This window comes from Natator depressus, chromosome 1 (assembly GCF_965152275.1).
Source record: "Natator depressus isolate rNatDep1 chromosome 1, rNatDep2.hap1, whole genome shotgun sequence".
Classification (NCBI taxonomy): Eukaryota; Metazoa; Chordata; order Testudines; family Cheloniidae; genus Natator; species Natator depressus.
The window spans coordinates 283,295,806-283,316,272 of NC_134234.1; positions in this window are offsets into that span (position 1 = coordinate 283,295,806).

Consider the following 20,467-nt stretch of genomic DNA (forward strand, 5'->3'; position numbering starts at 1 on the left):
ACTAGACCTGCTGGCCTCCGAGAAGGTAGCAGGGAAAACAGATTAAACCAGACCTGCTGGCCTCCGAGAAGGTAGCAGGGGACCTGCTGGCCTCCGAGAAGGTAGCAGGGGAGAACAGGTTAACCGGACCGGCTGGCCTCCGAGAAGGTAGCAGGGAGAAATAGGTTAACCAGACCTGCTGGCCTCCGGGAAGGTAGCAGGGGACCTGCTGGCCTCCGGGAAGGTAGCAGGGGAAAAACGCATAGATTAAGCTATGATTTCAGAATCTAGGCTGTGTCACTTGCTAAGTAATACCAGCAGTGACAAAGAGATTGAAATATCCATGTTAAGATGTTTAAAAGAAAACAGGGTAAGCCAGTACCAGAGGGAGGAATGGAGTCAGAAGGAACTCCAACCTCACCTTTTGTTAAAGAAATTACACCTTTTAAACAAAACCTTCAAAAATTTGGGCACAGTCCTTGGACTAAACAAGCCCTAGCTGATCTCTGCACTATTTCGGACCTAGAGGATAGATTGGCTCAGTATATCCTCATATACAAACCTTCTAGTGCTGCCAAAAGAGATGCAGCAGCAATTTGGTTGTTGTGGGAGGCATGTAAGGATTCTTCCCTCCGCTTGTCTTCATGTAAAGAGGAAAAGGCACAAACGGAAAAGGGAGCAGACAATTGGAAGGTGCTGGCTACAAATACCCAAAGCCAGCTGAAAATAGTGAAAGAGGCACTCCAGGAATACAAAAAGAGTGAAAAAGTTAACTCTGCAGAGGCTGGAGGGAGGCAGGTAAAGGGGGAGAAGGTCCTATGTATGGCACCCCCAGGCATAATTACAAAGAGAAAGAGTAAAAAAAAAAAGTTAACTCTGCAGAGGCTGGAGGGAATTAAGCAGCTAAACTTTGTGAAAATGTTAAAAAGGAAAAGTGTTAGAGAAAGAGCATTCTTGGTTTCTTTGCAGCCATTCTGAAAGAAAAATGGGCCCTTTTCCAAAGGAATGTCTGTAAATTAGCCAGGCAAAAATAAACTGATTAAAATCATTTGACTGGACAATTTAGTCAAATTTGCTAAAAGAACATAAGAGGGTTCTATTGGAACTTAGCTGCCTCAAATGTATAAAGGGAATGTAAGATGTAAAAAAACCAGAGCAGTGTGGAAGGGATGTTAAAGAAAATGTGTATGTATCTATCTCTGTGTGTGTAAATATGTAAAGTTCTAAGGACCAGTTGGTTTTGTTTTAAATAATGCCACTAAAAATCCATTTGACTCTTTAATTCAAAGTTGCAAAACTGACAGACCTTTTTGCTAGACACAGGTAATTAGTGTTGTTTGGCTTTGGGATTTGGCATTTAACCCTTAAAAGGTAACTCAATGCTTTACAAAATTTAAAATGTTTTTAAGTTGTGGCTGCAGCAGTGCAGTCAAAATCAGGAGAATATAAAAAAAAAAAATTCTGGATTCTTTTTGTTTGTTTGTTTTTGTAACAAAATAGCAGATGAGAGTTGTAGTACAAAAAAAAAAAATTAAAGACAGTGCCCCTCTGAAGCAACAGCAGGGGTGAGGTGCACAAAACAAAAAGAAGCAATGTTAGAAACACTGAGTCTTAAAATGGCTCTGAGTAATCAGACTGTCACTTTGATAAAGGTACATGAAACCTCTGTAAGCAAAAAAAGAAATAGTGACACCTTATGTAAAAATGGATCTGGATAATGTTATAGAAGTTAAACTATGGAAGGAATGTGCATTTGCCCCAGAACATGTGCAGGGTATATTGTAGAAGGGGCAAAAGAAATGCAAACATACCATGCTACTTAATTAAAATGCTATTAGGGCTCCAAAGGGAGCCACAATAGGTTGGGTTTTCTTTTTCAGATTGCTGTGTGTTTTGGAAGCAGAAGTTAAAAGTAATCAAAACTCTGGTGAAAGTTGATGGTGTCCCTTTTAGTGAGCTGCTGATGGCTTTAAATCCAAAAGCAGGAAGCTTCTGTGAAAATGCAAATTACCTAAATGATAAAGGAAGGAAAGAATTAGCAGCACAAAGGAGCTGCAGATAAAGGACATACCTGGTCAGCAAACAAATTGTCTAAATAAAAGGCATGGGATAACAAGATAATTTTAATAAATTTAATGATAATAAGTATCCCTGTAACAATGTATAGTGTGTATGATTTTTGGAAAAACCCTTTAACGTCGTATGGTAATGATGCTTCTCAGTTATTACCTGTAAATAAAACTTAAAGCTTAACACAGCAGGAAAAACATTATTAACTTGGTCTGCAGTATAAGAAGGAAAACTCAGGGATTTAATGACTAAACAGTGGGATAATTTCCCCATAACCCTTAAAAGATAAAAGCCATTGAAACCTGGCCTGCCTATAGAACAAAAACAGGAAAATGTGGGGGCAATTCCTCTGTTTTGCCTGCAATCAGCAAGGGTATTTGTAAAAGAAATATTTTAAGCAATAATCTGCCACCCCAAAAGGGGTAGAAACATGTTCTTTTTGTCTTTCAGAAAATCAGGAAAAGCTAATGCCAGCTGAAAAGCAACCCAAAACCATGAATCTACTGTCACAATAGAAATTGTGTTTTGTGTTCTATGTTTTGTCTTGTGTTTTGTCTTGTTGCTAGCACTGTTGTGTGTTTAAAAAAAAAAAAAAATACTGAAGACCTGCAGGAACTTAAAAATAAATTAAGCTTTCTGTCCCAGCTACAGGACAGCCTGATACAAAAACAAGTACATGCCAACGTAGACTTGGTCCAAATTGGTCTGGGTAACCTAAAAGCCCGATGGAATCTTTGGCAATGGCTTAATACTACCACATGGCTTATGCATAAGAAAAAAAAAATATTAGAAATAGGAAACCACACAGCCATAGCTATGGGATGCACTGAAATGCAGATACTTGCACTAGCTACTTTGGAACACGAAATGTTCTGGGTCATATTGGGAAATATTAAGGGTTTGATGCATTTGTTAAAACAAAGAAAGAGATCATTGTTTGACACTTATCAATATGAATGGATGCAATATGTTTCCAGTATTGTAAAACCAGACTTGTTAATGGGAGAAATTGTTGTCAAAATTGCACACCAACAGTCCCTGGAGGCAAAGGTATTGAAGGTTAGCCCACTCCCCATATTACACGTGGGATCCTTCTGGCTACCCTGGACCTCGAGCCAGTGGGCTGGGGAGGGAGGGAAGCTATTGGACACTAGAGGTTGTACCGAATGGACTCCTCAAAAGTGGGTGTGCCTCACCTTGCCTGTTGCCCCAGAACCTTGTAGTAAAGATACATCACTAGGATCATGTATGTGGCATGAATTGGAATCACAAACTCAAATTGCCTCACGGTACCTTCTCTTGAATTGGCTACATAGAAAGTGACACTGACGATTATAAATCTTAGTGTCAAAAGGGGGATTATGTTGGATCATATTAAAGAAGTTCTGTATTAAAATCACAAATGAGTTTGATTCCCCATAGTTTAAATTCCAGGGTATTACTAATTAAGAGGTCTCTTGGTTTTTGGTACTGTTTCTCTCCCTCTGTATGTGAAACTTGCAAGCTGCTAATTGTGTTAGTACATTCTAAGACAGAGTCTGTTCTCAAAGCAATTCACAGAGAGAGACTCAAAGCAATACTCTAACAACAGACACAGCACCCAGAGACTCCCCGCCCTTTTGTTGTATTAACAACTGTGATTAAAATAGAGATAGAGGATGGATGTGGATGGATGCTTGGTGTGGATAAGAACTGAATGATCAGGGAGGTGCCAGCCTAAGAATCCAGTGTCCATCGGCTGAAGAAGGCGTCAAGTGGAAATAACCAGAGGACCCCCGGAGGGCAGACTGGAATCCACCCAACAGCCTCAAGAATGGGAGAACCAAAGAACAAGATAACATCTAGCAGCACGGAGCCGTCAGGAATGTGCCATCTGCTGATTGATTCAGCAACAGCATGATGAAGCAATTCCCACAGACTGGCCTAGGAAGAAATTCCTATAAAAAGAGACTCTAAAAAGTGAGAACTTTGGGGTCTGATTCTGCAAACCAACTTCCAGGAGCATCAGATGAGCATCTGACAAGGCCCTGCTCCCTCCTCATGTCCAGGCCACCTGGCCAGTGGCTTGGCATGAGCAACTCTAAGGCTGGTAACTATGATAACAACCTTGCAGAACCTGTGTGTGTGTGTGTGTGTGAGTGTGTGTGTGTGAATGAATGTGTGAATAAATATGAGATTGAATGGAATGTTATAGCTGTAACTAACTGTTCACTATGATTCTTTCTGTATTCACAATAAATGTGGTATTTTGCCTTTTTCCCTTTAATAAGATCCTGCTGGTTTTGAATTTATTGGTACAACATGTTCAGCATTTCTGCAAAGCAGGCCCCCATTGTGTCAAGTTGCGCACACAGAAAATCAGAAATATACAATTAGTGGTCACCTGGCAAAATTTTTGTTTGAATGATTTACTCTGCATTGCATATGAAGGCTGCAGCAGAGATAGATCTGAATCTTCCCTTATACTCTATTATTCATCTTCCTTAACTACAAGGGCATCTTTGCTCATAGATTATAAAGGAACTATTATGATCATCTAGTCCAGGGGTCAGCAACCTTTCAAAGAAGAGCTATTTTTTTGTTTTTGTCTTTGACCAAAATATTTCGAGAGCCAAAGCTACTTGTAGAGTTAGAATTTATCAACTAATAATAACTGAACATGTTAAAGTTATTACTACTCACCAATACTTTTAATCTGACTAGAATCTAGGTGCTTCAGCGAGGACTATACCAGACTGCCCACAGCCAGGGTATGTAGCTGCAGTGTTAAACCATGCTGGGTCCATGCCATTGCATCTTCACTGATATCTTTAGCCAGGGGAGCTAGATTAAAGCTAGCAGAGCTGCAGTCATGCTTCTGAATGCAATGCAGGCACATCCCCTGCGTTTGTACAGCACCTAGCACAATCGGGACCTGATCTGAGTTGGGGCCTACTGATGTTACTGACATTCAAATAAGTTTGGACCCAGCTCTCCGGAAAATACTTGCATTCAGATTTGGGTTTGTTAAAATGCATTTTCTACAGGGCCTGCAGGGCTACAGTCCCTCAAGTGAGGCTCTGAATAAGGCCAGTATTCTGGCAGGGGGTCACAGTAATGCGATGTCACTGTACAATATGTAAGCTCCCTGGAGGCTGAGTGGTCTCTGCCCTTCTGAATCACAGGGTGCTTGGAGAACTGTGTACCCGAGACGACACAATAACTACACCCGTGCTGCGGTGGATTATGTGCTTATGAGAGCCTCACCCTGGCTTTGTATCAGACTCCGAATCCCCTTCATGCAAACCTCCCACCTCTTCTGCTGAGTGCCAGTCTTCCTTGATTACAGAGCAGGGGATTGTGGTGCAGGAGGGGGTGTGGGGTCTGGGAGGGAGTTTGGGTGCAGGAGGGGGTTCTGACTTGGGGCAGGGGTGCGGGAGGGGGTGTGAGGTGCAGGCTCTGGCCGGGAGGCGCTTACCACAGGCGGCACCCGGCTGGCAGCGCAGCAGGCTGCCTGCCTGCCCTGGCCCCATGCCGCTCCCGGAAGTGGCTGGCTGCTGGTATGTCTCTGCGCACCCCTTGTGCGGGGGGGAGGCAGCTCTGCGCGCTGTCCCCACTCCCAGCACCGTCCTCACAGCTCCCATTGGCCGGGAACTGGCCAATGGGCGTTGCAGGGGTGGTGCTTACGGGCTACCTCCCTTCCCCCAAGGAGTGCGCAGAGACATGCCAGCAGCCAACCGCTTCCCGGAGCAGCGTGGGTCTAGGGCAGGCAGGCAGCCTGTGGTAAGCGCCTCCTGGCCAGAGCCTGCACCTCGCACCCCCTCAGAAAATGGCAGCCAGCAATTGGGCAGCCAAAGAGCAACCAGGGGGCAGCCAAAGAGCCACATGCAGCTCTGAAGCCACAGGTTGCCGACCCCGATCTAGTCTGACCTCCATAACACAAGCAATAGAGCATCATGAATATTTTTTGCATCAAGCCCATAACTTCTACTTGAGCTACAGCGTATCTTCTAGAAAGATTTCCACTCTTGTCTTAAAGACTGCGTGGGATGGAGAATCCACAACATCTCTAGGAAAGTTGTTGCAATGGTTAATTACACTAACTGTTAAACATTTGCAACCCGGTTTCTAGTCTGTATTTTGTCTGGTTTCCGCATCCAAACTCAATGTCATTATGCCTTTTTCTGCTAGATGAAAGAGCCCACAACTAGCAGAAGTCTCTTCTCTCTTTAAGTACTTATAGACTGTGAAAAACTTACTTCTTAACCTTCTATTCGCTAAACTAAACAGATAGAGTTTTTTTAGCTTGTCGGTAGAAGGCATGGTTTTTGATCTCTAATCATTCGTGTAGCACTTTTCTGAACCCTTTCCAAATTCTCAGCATCTTTTTTCAAGTGTGATCAGAACTAGACATAGTAGTTCAGTAACAGCCTTATTAATGCTGTATACAGAGGTAACACCATCTCCCTGTTCCTACCGGATATTCTTCATACATCCAAGGATTGCATTCACCCTGCTAAATACAACATCACATTGGGAGCGCATGTTCTTTCTGCAATCCCCTGCCTGCTCACTGTACATCTTCCAAATTCTAGACCAAATGAGGCAGAGATCCTACAAACAGCCTCATTCACTAACAACCCTGATTCATGCCGTTAGCACAGTCCATCCTGTGCACTGAAAGAGCAAGAACTCCTATTGAAAAATAGTATATGATAATGAAACTGAAGACTCTGTCATAATGCCATACGCACAAGGGGCAGAACTGAGGTTGTTACTTCTGGGGGAATTCTGTGCATCTGCAGATGTTCATCTGTCCCACATAATTTTGTTTTTCCCCCCACATAAAATACATTCTACCCAAGAAGTGGTGCAGTTCCACCTTTTGCCCACCAGAGGCTGCTGTGGGGCCAGAACAGACAGCTGCATGAACGCACCCGGCTGTTCTGGCACCACAGCGGCCTCTTGTGGGCAAAAGGTGGAACCGCAGCACTTCTGGGGCAGAATGTATTTTCTGCGGGGGAAAGAAATTTCTCTGTGTGCCCAGTTCAGCAGATTTCCCCCAGCAGTAGAAGTTCATCATAGCACTCTGCCCAGGTTAGGACAGAGTGGGGCACACACGGCTGCTAGGGGGTGTCTCAGACTGGGGTTCAGAATGGCTGGGGGGGGGGACAGACTGGAGCATGGGCTCAGGAGCTAGTGGGGTGACAGCGTTGAGCCTGGGGATGGGGAAGGGAGGCTGCAGGGACACATGGGGATGGGGGAGACAACTGCAGAGACCCATAGGGATGGGGGGTTGTGGGGACAGGGATAGATGTGCCTGACTGAATGGAGAGGCTTGGGGTCAGTCAGGGTCTGCATGGGGGAGGCTTCCCAACTCCCTAACAGTCCCCTTCGCCCCCAATAAACCCTTCTCCCACCTACACCCAAAACCCTCCAGGTTCACTCCCAGGCTCCTTCCCTCTTCCTCTGGTCCTCTGTTACCCCTGACTCCCCCAAGCCTTTGCACTGCTTCTGACAGATGCAGGAAATACAGTTCTGTATTGTAATTTAAATGAATTACTCAAAGTTCTGTATTAATAAGCCTCGTAAGGAATCTATTTGTCAAAACAAAAATATTACCAGAATCTTTTTGGGGGGGGGTCTATATTGTTACAGACATACTTGCTGACAGATATTTTGAAATAAATTACCAAAATAATTGAAACTGACATGATTATATTGTGTGATTTTGACAAATAAAATATGCAGGAGTAAGGTTGTATGGGCAACCTTAGATCTGGCATTTCCTAACTTCTGAATGCTTGACTTTGCCACATGTGTTTTTTAATGTTTTTTTAAATTTAGTTAATTTCTTAGAATTAGAATTTTTTAAAGGAAAAAGGTTAACAAATTTTATTATGTGCTGCTGTACTTACCAAACCCTCCCCCAAAACACATTATTGGTAGAATTTGAATCCTACATCTTCAACACAGCTTGAGCTACTATACTAACTACAAAAAGAAAAGGAGGACTTGTGGCACCTTAGAGACTAACCAATTTATTTGAGCATAAGCTTTCGTGAGCTACAGCTCACTTCATCGGATGCATCGGATGTAGCTCACGAAAGCTTATGCTCAAATAAATTGGTTAGTCTCTAAGGTGCCACAAGTACTCTTTTTCTTTTTGCGAATACAGACTAACACGGCTGTTACTCTGAAACCTATACTAACTACCTTAGCTGGCAGAAGGAAAAAGCTGTTATCCCAGGGAGAAGTGAGCTGCTGGCACCACGTGTTGGGTCTCGGCGTGTATTTGGGAAAAGCATGGCCCAAATCACTCTCTTCTTTCCAACCCCAGAAAGTGAGGGGAATTCCTTCTCCATGTGGTGTTCTCAGAGAAGAGGATGGGATACTCGTACCACGTGCTGAATCTGCGGATGAGATTGTCATGGGGAGCCCAGTCTAGATCTCTCCCTGGGTCTGCTGATGCCGCAGTAGCAGTTGTGTGGGCCTGACCTTAAATTTGAATGTTCATGTTGAGTTATTGTTGTGGCATGCTGCCAAAGTTTTGCTGACACTTAAAGTGACAATGGCATTTCAGAAGAAACGGAGGTGGTGGGCTAGAGTTCACTTCATTGCCCTTCTCCAGTGTCTAAAAAAACCCCAACTCCCATAGAAAAGTAGCTGGAGACCCAGAGTTTAGTCTCTAAGGATTTTCAGCAAGAATTGCACAGGGTCAACCTTCCCACATTCAAGTCCCAAAAGGAACTAAAGAAATGAATTTAATTAAATAACTTTATAAAATCTTATGATAAAGAAACAAATAATAATCTAATTTTTACAAAAAGAATGAGGAGTACTTGGGGCACCTTAGAGACTAACAAATTTATTTGAGCATAAGCTGTCATGGGCTAAAGCCCACTTCAAAAACCAGTCGGTGAACACTTCAATCTCCCTGGACACTCAATTATAGACCTAAAAGTTGCAATTATTCAACAAAAAAACCTTCAAAAGCAGACTCCAATGAGAAACTGCAGAACTGGAATTAATTTGCAGACTGGACACCATTAAATTAGGCTTGAATAAAGACTGGGAGTGGGTGAGTCATTACACAAACTAAAAACTATTTCCCCATGCTAATTTTCCCCCTACTGTTACTCACACCTTCTTGTCAAATGGGCCATCCTGATTATCACTACAAAAGTTTTTTTTTCTCCTGCTGATAATAGCCCACCTTAATCAATTACTCTCGTTAGAGTTGGTACGGCAACCCCCATTTTTTCATGTTCTCTGTATGTGTGTGTATATATATATATAACTTTAGAGACTAACAAATTTGTCTGAGCATAAGCTTTCGTGGGCTAAACCCCACTTCATCAGATGTATGCAGCGGAAAATACAGTAGGAAGATATATTATATATAATATATATATATATATAATATTATATATAATATATCTTCCTACTGTATTTTCCGCTGCATGCATCTGATGAAGTGGGGTTTAGCCCACGAAAGCTTATGCTCAGATAAATTTGTTAGTCTCTAAAGTGCCACAAGTACTCCTAGTTCTTTTTGCTGATACAGACTAATACGGCTACCATTTTGAAACCTAATTTTTACAGCAAACATGGCTATTTTATAACCCACAGACAGTGCAAATAAGCAATGGTCACATAAACATCACCCTATACTGGAAACCTACTGACTGCTATACTTACCTACATGCCTCCAGCTTTCATCCAGACCACATCACACAATCCATTGTCTACAGCCAAGCCCTAAGATACAACCACATTTGCTCCGATCGCTCGGACAAACACCTACAGGATCTCTATCAAGCGTTCTTACAACTGCAATACCCACCTCCTGAAGTGAAGAAACAGATAGACAGAGCCAGAAGGGTACCCTGAAGTCACCTACTACAGGACAGGCCCAACAAAGAAAGTCACTGAATGCCACTCGCCATCACCTACAGCCCCCAACTAAAACCTCTCCAGCGCATCATCAAGGATCTACAACCTATCCTGGAGGACCATCCCTCACTCTCACAGACCTTGGGAGACAGGCCAGTCCTCGCTTACAGACGGCCCCCAACCTGAAGCAAATACTCACCAGCAACTACACACCACACAACAGAAACACTAACCCAGGAACCAATCCCTGCAACAAACCTGTTGCCAACTCTGTCTGCATATCTATTCAAGGGACACAGTCATAGGACCTAACCACATTAGCCATCAGGGGCTCGTTCACCTGCACATATCCCATCATGTGACATCAATGCCCCTCTGCCATGTACATTGGCCAAACTGGACAGTCTCTACGTGAAAGAATAAATGGACACAAATCAGACATCAAGAATTGTAACATTCAGAAACCAGTAGGCAAGCACTTCAATCTCCCTGGACACTCAATAACAGACTTAAAAGTGGCCATTCTTCAACAAAAAAAACTTCAAAAACAGACTTCAACGAGAAACTGCAGAACTGGAATTAATTTGCAAACTTGACACCATCAAATGAGGCCCAAATAAAGACTGGGAGTGGCTGGGTCACTACAAAAAGTAATTTGCCCTCTGTTGATGTTCACCCCTTCTTGTCAACTGTTGGGAATGGGCCACATCCACCCTGATTGAATTGGCCTTGTTAGCACTGACCCCCACTTTGATTACCAAATCTATACAGTCTGCTGAGTCTAAAACAACATCTTCCTTCCACTTGCTTGTAGGAATCTTCAGCTGGAATCTATGCAGACTCTTCCTCTGCTGAAATCACTGCTAGCCGGTCAGCTAACTGATTAACCAATCACTCAGTTAAAGTGTATAGATTTTACAGGAAAATACAAAACTGAGAATAGCAAAATATAAACGATTCTTTCCCCATTACTACCTTTAAAGAAAAGTTGGTGAATCCGACTAGTTGATATAACTAGAACAGTTTGGCTAAAATCAAAACATTCAAAGCATACAATTAAAATAGAAGTTATTTTTCCCTCCCAATTTCCCCTTGCTATAATTAGCCTTGCCCATGCTTCCCTGTTAGAGGGTTAACAATATCACTAGCCTGCTGCAAAATGCTTCAGAGTTAGGGACAACAGCCTGCTTTCTGCTCCTGGGCTCATCTTCTCCCAACTCACACAGGGCACTTGGCCTTCTGCAAAGCAGCTGCCCTGACAGCTTGCCCTCCTGGAGTCTGACCCCAGGAACAGGGAACCTATTGAAGCATACCCAAAACTACCAGACCGAATTCCAGAAGCTTCTGGATGTGGAGTGCTAAATCTGCCTCACAACAATGACTCAGACACAACTCACTCCTACCTCCCCCCAATGGGTCTCTTAAAGAGATATCTCCCTACTAGGCACATGGGTTACATTAGAGCTTTTCAAAAAAAGTTACAAGAATTTTTTATAAGGGAAAGTATTAGGTAACTTAACCTGATGGCCCTCCCCCCACCTTCCATAACAGAGCTATGGCAGAAGTCCCTTAATGGCGTTGTTGCACATAAATTATTTTTCTTAACATGAGAGCAGCATAGTCTTTGAAGAAAAGTGATATTGTTATTTTTTGATGTATGTTCTTTGGGGAAACTGTTGACAATAAGGGGTTGGCTCACGACCTTAATTTCTCTAAGTGAAGTCAATTCATAGTGCAAAGTTGATTCCTGGGAACTGAGCATTGGTATCTGGACTGAGATTTCTGAAAGAGGGGATTACCTGTGTGCTGTTGATGTCCATCTCTGTTCAAGGACTAGCATACATAGTGTAATAAACAAAGTGCATTAAGAAAACACCCACGCTCTGCATCATTGATTTCTCCTCTAACAGGAAACTGACTTGCAAGGCCTGAATCAGCTACTGCTCAGCAGAGGTACAACAATACACTCACACAAAATACTTAGGGAATGTCCACACTTAGAATTGAAAGTGTAATTTCTACCTCAAGGAGACATATCCACGCTCACTCTCATTGAGCAATTGCACTATAAATGGAAGTGTAGCCAAGGGGGTGAGCAGCAGGAGGAGCTAGCTGCCTTGAGAATGATCTTGTCCGAGAAGCTAGGCATGTCCAGACACAGTGGATCAAGTCCTGCAGCCTTTACTAAAGCCAAACTTACTTTGACTTCAATTGGAGTAAGGACGGAATAAAAACAACAGGAGTTGTCTGTCTGTTTGTTAGAGAGTAGATAGGTAGTGGGGTTAAGATGACGGGCTATGTATTCAGAGAAAGCCATAAGGTGTGGTTATATGCAAATCTAAATATTTTTGCAACAGCAGTTTAAGCTTCTTGTGCAACTGGTAACGAGGGATTTGTATGGACAATTGCATGCTTGAATATGATCCAAAATATGATTAGGCATAGGGTGTTTGCTTATGGGGAAAAATTAAGCCAAATTTAAATTAATTATCAACAGATCTCTAAGATCTTCTGTATTTACATTGTATGCTTTTATGATGACTACTACATAGAAAATATTAAAAATAACATTTGATTTATTTCCCCCCACACTTCCTTGTCCCTGTTCCCTTATGAATAAGAGGTGCTACTGAGGTTAACAATACACTGCATACTGGGATATCTCTGTGCTAGCAGAAAGTCCAACCATAGCACAGCCACTCTTTGGATCTGAGAAAGTGAAGAAAACTTTTACTGAAATACCTATTATTGATATATATTTTGCATTGTTACATATGGAATTTTCATGTTTGTTTTTTTTAAATGTTGTAGGCATGTTGCTGATATTTATCTTTTGTGGCTGGATTTACTGTTCCAGAATCAAAGAGTGCACTTAAATAAACTCTCTCTAGTCCTTGTGGATTGTTAAAGTAATTCAAAGTGTCAGGAAACTCCTAAGGCCAAGATTTTAGGGGGGCAATGGGTGTGCCCACAAAAACGTATATACCTCTATTGTGGTGGTTGGAACATGCATTTGGAGGTTTTAGCCGGCACAATCAGAGAGCCATCTCTGCGAAATGGCTGTAGCTCATGAAAGCTTATGCTCAAATAAATTTGTTAGTTTCTAAGGTGCCACAAGTCCTCCTTTTCTTCGTAGTATTACTGTATATTCTGACGTACTTTACGTATTTAATTCTCTATAACTAGGTTTCTTAAGCTTTGATATAGCATTCCTCTCCTAATGTACAAAATTACTTTCACTTCCCCTCAGATACACAGAGAAGCATCTCTCCCTGCCCTGATTTTCATTTCCCTTTGGTGTGTTTTGGAAGAAATATTTAAATGGTGGTCAAGAATTTTTTTTTCCTTGTTGTGACTCTGCAAAAGCAGAGCAGCTGGTTCAGTGCAAATTAGATAGTTCTCCTTTTGTTTTCACTCAGGAGTTAGTAATCTAGAAGAGAAGAAGGAAAACATATTGGGCCAAATTAACCCTGATGTAATTATTGGTGTCAGTGCCAATACACCAATGTGAATTTGGCCTATACGTCCTTTTGGAAGTTTCCCTGGGCTGGATAAGTCCCCTTATGAAAAAAGGCAGAACTTCCCCAAAGAGACTAATGTCACAGAGTAAGAAACAGAGTGCTGTCTCTCTCTTTTTCATAACTCTGTCTGCTTAGCAGTAAGTTTGCAGAGGGAAGCCAAATTCATACTACTGTGTTACTTTTTAATTTTGAATATTTTTTGTCAGTGAATTTAGCAGTTGTGAAAGGTGCAAGATTGCCAGCTCTGAGCATGAGGTTTTCTGGGAGTACCTTTCCCAGACCTGAAGAAGATCTCGGTGTGGCTTGAAAGCTTGTCTCTTTCTCCAACAGAAGTTGGTCCAATAAAAGATATTACCTCACCCACTTTGTCCCACAGAACAGGCAGATACAGTGCAAGCTTCCCTCCACTGCCTCATCAATGTGTCTCTGCCCTGACCTGGCCAGACCTCCTCAGAAAGTGATTCAGTCTCAACATCCATTCAGGCCCTCTCAGAGGTCCAGAGGGGCCCGGGCCACTTCCAGCTTTTGAGGCCCCCTAGCCATAATAAAAATAAAAAATGACGACACATGAAAACAAAATAAGGCACCAAAAAAAGAGTGAGACATAATTTGAAAAATTTTTTATTTAACAAATGCTTTTCTAGCCTTTTTCTGTGCAAATGCACTAATTATTGAGGAAAAATCTAGCTTTCATGCAATGTCACAGTTGATATTAAGCATGGCGAGCCCATTCAAACACTCTTGTCCCATAGTTGAATGGTGATAGTTCTTTATCTGCTTCAACACATTGAAAGTGCATTCACCTGAAGCCACTGAGGCAGGCAAACTGACAAAAATACGCAATGCAATTGTGATATTAGGAAACACCCCAGAGAGTCCAAGTTCGATTATTTCTTGAAGCAATTCCTTTGGCTTGCAATCCAATTTAAAGTTCGTGGAATAGATTCGTTCGAGGAAGATGACCTCGTCACTGAGATCTTTTGAGATTTCTTTGTTGTACTGTTGCTGAAATTGTTCAGCTGCAGAAAGTAGATCTTCATTACTCAGTCTGTTGAACTGTCAAAGAAACCCCAAAAGGATACAGATTAGTCGCAGTGATTCAAATGGACGCGTAAGACCTGATTGAATAGAGTCAATGATGACAAGGAAGACATTGACCCTATAAAGCTGCTTGGCATCGGATTCAGTAGGTAAGTTGCGATTGGTGGAGAACTCAGATGAAATGCCAATATTCTGTGCTACTAATTTGGACTCAGTCAGGATCGCATCCCATTGTTCAAGAACCTGTTGAATGTCATTGATAAGACCTTCAGTTTTATCCTTCTCAACATCAAGTGTAGCACTGCATGCTTCAATTACCAGATTAGTTTGGTGGATCATTGTAAGTAGCTTCATCCACAAAGATGACAGCAGAATGCATTCAAATTTGAACATGTGCTTCTGAATAGACTGAAGTTCAGTTCGAGCCTGTGCAGTGAGATTGAGAGATTCAAGCTCATTTAAAGCCTTTCTCACTGAATTCAGATGATGCACAACTGGTTAAACACCATCAATCCGTGCAGACCATCTAGTTTTGCACATCCCATGCAGTGAAACAGGAAGATATTGCTTCAGAATTCCCCACCTTTGTGGACTGCTACTGAAGAGATTGTACATTTGCTGAACAGTTCCAAAGTAAGTAATTGCCTCCTTGCGTGATTCAGCACAGTCAACACCTACAAGGTTTAGTGCAACGGTTCTCAAACTTTTGTACTGATGACCCCTTTCACATAACAAGCCTCTGAGTGCGACCCCCCCCATATAAATTAAAAACACTTTTTATATATTTAACACCATTATAAATTCTGGAGGCAAAGCGGGGTTTCGGGTGGAGGCTGACAGCTCGCGACCCCCCTAGAACAACCTCGCGACTCCCTGAGGGGTCCCGACCCCCAGTTTGAGAACCTCTGGTTTAGTGTGTGGTTTCTACAGCTGGAGAAAATACAGTTTGAATTACGCTCAAGCAGAACTGCTTGTACACCTTTGTACACCTTTGTACTTCCCAGCCATATTAGATCCATTGTCATAGGCTTGACCAATGCAGACTTGAAAATCTAACTTAAAACCTTCTAGAATTGCTAGGCCTCGAGCAGCAATTTCTTTTCCAGTTTTTCTCTTGAAATTATCAAACAAAATAAACCTTTCTTCAAGTGAAAATTTTGAGCTGTCTACAATCTTAACATATCAAATAACCATAGTAGTCTGTTCTTTGTGAGAACAATCTGGAGTGATATCAACAATGACTGAAAAATACTTGGCATTTCGAATCTCATCAAGAACTAAAAGTCTAGAAAACATGACCTATGAGGAAAGAATGAAAAAATTGGGTTTGGTTAGTATGGAGAAGAGAAGACTGAGGGGGGACATAACAGTTTTCAAGTACATAAAAGGTTGTTAAAAGGAGGAGGGAGAAAAATTGTTCTCTTTCAAAAATTGTTCTCTTTAACCTTTGAGGATATGGCAAGAAGCAAGGGGCTTAAATTGCAGCAAGGGCAGTTTAAGTTGGACATTAGGAAAAACTTCCTAACTATCAGGGTGGTTAAGCACTGGAATAAATTGCCAAGGGAGGTTGTAGACTCTCCATCATTAGAGATTTTTAAGAGCAGATTAGACAAACACCTGTCAGGGATGGTGAAGATAATACTTAGTCCTGCCTTAAGGGCAGGGGACTGGACTAGAAGACCTTTCAAGATCCCTTCCAGTCCTATGATTCTATGATTTCAAGTCTTTCCACAGGAAAGCCACACATAAAAATGTTAATGGTTGTTATGTTATTTACATTGATGTGAGCTTAATAAATTACTAGACAATAATAGAGGCAGATTTGTAATACACAGACTTGCACAAGACCACCAGATGGCCTGCACATCAAAGATTCAGAGAAGAGCAGTTTAAACAATGGAGAATACTGACAATGTTGTGAAGATTCCTGACAAAAGTCTGCTAGTCTTTGTTCTCTTGAAAGTAAAACTTTTTAAATACATGCAGAGATGATCTACCTATCAGGGAAATGGATCACTCAGAAGATAATGGGACTCAACCTTTAACTTTTAAGGCATCAGGTTGAATCCAAAACAGGTAGGTAATGACCTAGAGTATTTTTTCAGTCTAGATCCTAGTGGTCAGTCCACATCGCCAAACTCAGCACCAGCGGACAGGCCAAAGATTGAACATTAAGAAGCTGAACTACCTTCCCACCTTTAGAAGTGGTCCCAGCCCCACAGGCAGGCATGGAGAAGGGATTTGCCTGGAGGCCAGATCACCTGTGTGGACTACTACCACTCTCCAGCTCCAGCAGAGACCCAGTGCCAAGCAGGGCTCATCTCACTCTGCTGTGCAATGACCATTTCCAAAGAGGAGAGGGTTGGAAAGAGGCAGGGAAGGAAGCAATCCTTCCCCCAAGCAGCACAGAGCTAGTGAATCCCTTCTGCAGGGAAAGGGAAGGACCACATGGTCATGGACCTTCCCTCTCCACCTCCAGCTTGCTCCTTGATCACTTCCAACCACACCATGCACTCCAACACACGCAGAGTGAGCCCGCCATGGAAATGAACTCCATGTTTTTCAGGAGGCGCCCCCTGTACCCTGCCTTCCTTTGGGCAGCTGCACCACACTGCTAAAGAGTGGGCAGGATTTGTCTTTTAATGAATTTCAGTAGCAAGGGTATAAAATATATAGCAACAGTATAATTTTTGCTGCATAGTTACAACAGCTGCAGCTTCTCTTAGTCAGTGAAGGATGATTTCTCATGGCTAATATACTCTTAGATCCAGGGTTGCGTATTGCCTACTCTTCCCTCCTTTAGAAATGTAAAGAAAGGCAACCCTTATTGCCATGTATATTCAGAATAAAGTATGCAACTAACAGTCTACTAACTTCTGTCTTTCATGACTGTAGTGGTTTGTGGCCATCCCTCCCTGTCCGTCTCGGAGTGAGGTCATGCCCCCTCACTACAATTATCATAAAACTTATTTAAGGGCACGGTTTGTGGGAAACAACCTTTGTTTGGTTTTGGCAACATTTTATTTGTTTCAGAAAAATAACTTTTATCCATTCTTGTCTCCGTGTATGTGCAGAGGGAAAAAGACCCTACAGTTACTGGGTCTTTGTAAACCCAACAGGGCCTGCACCTAAAATACCAGAGTTCACGTATAACGCTCACCGCTCAGTCACAAGGGTCCGAGTTCCATAGGAAAGTTGACTTTTATACAAAATGCAGCACAAAAGGAATAGAGCCTGATTTTCCCCCCATTTATAATCTTATCCTCTTATAACTTAATAAAAATACTGTACTTGCAGCAAAAATAGGTAATCAGCCACCATATTAGTGATGGCAGATGCAAAGTTACAAACCAGGGGTATAAACCTGCGATGCACTTTGGGATCCTGTGGCATTAAAGTCATTACATCAATATAGAATTAGTAGTAGTAGCAGTAGTTTTGCCTGCCAGTTCTCATCTTACTTCAAATATCAGCTGAAAAACTCTTACTTATATGCCTCTTAAATTTTTTCTCTCTTTGTTTTTGGGCTCATGAACGAATACTATAATTTGTTTCCCCGAACAATGTCTCTACACAATTCTTTTATGCAACTTATACTAGGAACACACAATTCTGAATGCATTAAAATGTTTTAGGCTACAGTTTGCCTGAAATATGAGAATTTAAACTGAAGTTACATTGTACCGTAAGCTGTCACCAACAATATTTTCCATAGGAAAATGTACAAAAGATGTACAGAACACTGGAAAGGGAAACACCACAAAAATAGAAATTAGCTGAACTATTTCTTCAACTGTGACCCTTAGAAAAACTGCCAACATTTCAGATTAAAATACTCTTTAAGCAGCAGAGGGGAGAACATCAGATAGATGTTTTCTGTGCTATAAAATATAGCAGTTGTCCACTGCTGTGAGAATACAGTAGAACAGTGTTTCCCAAACTTGGGACACCGTTTGTTCAGGGAAAGCCCCTGGTGGGCCGGGCCAGTTTGTCTACCTGCTGCATCCGCAGGTTCGGCCGATCACGGCTCCCACTGGCCGCGATTTGCCGTGTCCGGCCAATGGGGTCTGCGGGAAGCGGCGGCCAGTACATCCCTCGGCCCGTACCGCTTCCCGCAGCCCGCATTGGCCAGGCACAGCAAACCGCGGCCAGTGGGAGCCGCGATCGGCCGAACCTGTGGACACGGCAGGTAAACAAACCGGCCCGGCCTGCCAGGAGCTTTCCCTGAACAACCGGTGTCCCAAGTTTGGGAAACACTGCAGTAGAAGATGGAGCAAAGATGCCAACTACTATTATTTCAACACTCAAGTGACTTAGAATTTAAAGTAGTTATCCAGGAAAAAAGGAGACGAGCTATCCATCCTGATGTTGATGAACTCTTTTTGTGACTTATTCTCCAGGACTTCCAAGATGTTTTCCCCTGAACGTTTAAATGTAAATTTCAGTTTCTGTCATGTAATATCTCCTTGTAAAAGAACTGTTTTACTAGACGCTTATATCATTTAGAGTCCTGGCTTAGACCCTCTTAAAACTGAAACATTCCATTATGAATTATTTGCATGCTGTGTACCGTAAACCCCAGGTTAAAAAAAGAAAGCTGTACTAATTCATTATATTTTAAAAGTCCAAAGAGGAACAAGATGCATATGACACAATAAGCTCATCTCATGATCTTTCACTGTTGTCACCATTTTCCTGACATCAGTCTACTTCATCTCTTCCATACTTAAATACAGAATGTTTGTTAACCATTTCCCTCTGAAGTATGGAGTACTGACCACAGTTAGATAGGATACTGGTCTAGATGGACTCTAGTTTGAAATAGTATGACAGTTCTTATGTTCCTATATTCCTGTGAATCCACCTATGTTTACTCCTGTTACACTTATCTCAACTTAGATTGCAAACTGTGCAGAGCAGGGACTCCATCTATTAGTTTTGCACACCCTACACACATCTATGGCATTATTTATTACTTAAGTTCTTATTATACAAGTTCAGCGGCCAGCAATTGAATGTTAAAGTCAAAATTTTAAAACCTGGTTTTCTTACAGATGCAAGTACTTGTGTGCACAAGCAAATTATGCCATGTAATAGGACATCTGTGTGACATCATTTTTGTCTGCACATAATTGCAGGTACATAATATCCCCTTGAAAAAGCACACAAAAAGGGAGCATGGGTTATAAAAACTGGACCCTGACAAATAAATGAGAGTTGCAGTCCCTGCCATGCAATAATTATCTCCATTTGGCCCCAGGCACAATCCCTATGACTGAGCCCTGCAGTCAGGCAAATACTTGAGGCTAAATTCTGCTCACAGCAGTGAGGTGCAAATGCCCCGCCCTCCCCCTTGCACTTACCCTCAGGATTTGTCCTTTAATTAATTTCAGTAGCAGGGGTAAGTACAGTATGGCTGCTGCTGCAGCAATCCAGAAGATGGATTTGAGTGCATGGTTACATTGTCACTGAAATTTGACCCAGCTGCCCCTCCATCCAGAGGGTAAGAGAGTTCACTGAGAACTCAACCCATGGCAGCATTGGCTGATCATGCGCTCTGTAGGTAAGAGATGGGAAACTGTCCAGGGATCCCTGAGGAAGCTGTAGGGATGGGGATTGGAATCTGCCCCCCACTCCAAGAAATATCTGCATTGGCACTGCTGGCTCACAGGGCTGTAAAAGTTTCACAGCAGGCTAGATGTGATTTCATCCCGTCTACAGAAGCAAGAACAAATCATACTGAATGGTCTGGCTCAGTGATCACCCCCTGAGCATGATATATTCAGACCTTCACGATGCTCAGGGATAAAAATGTGTAAGATATATGAATATACCTAAAGCCCATAAACACAAATATGTATTGGGTTGAAGGCCAATTGCAGTAAAACATTGCCCAAATGGGAAAATAGTTCCTAAGATTGTAGCAAGTTGTCTGAATCTGGCAGCTGAGGGTATTACGCACAATCAAATTTTTGACTCAA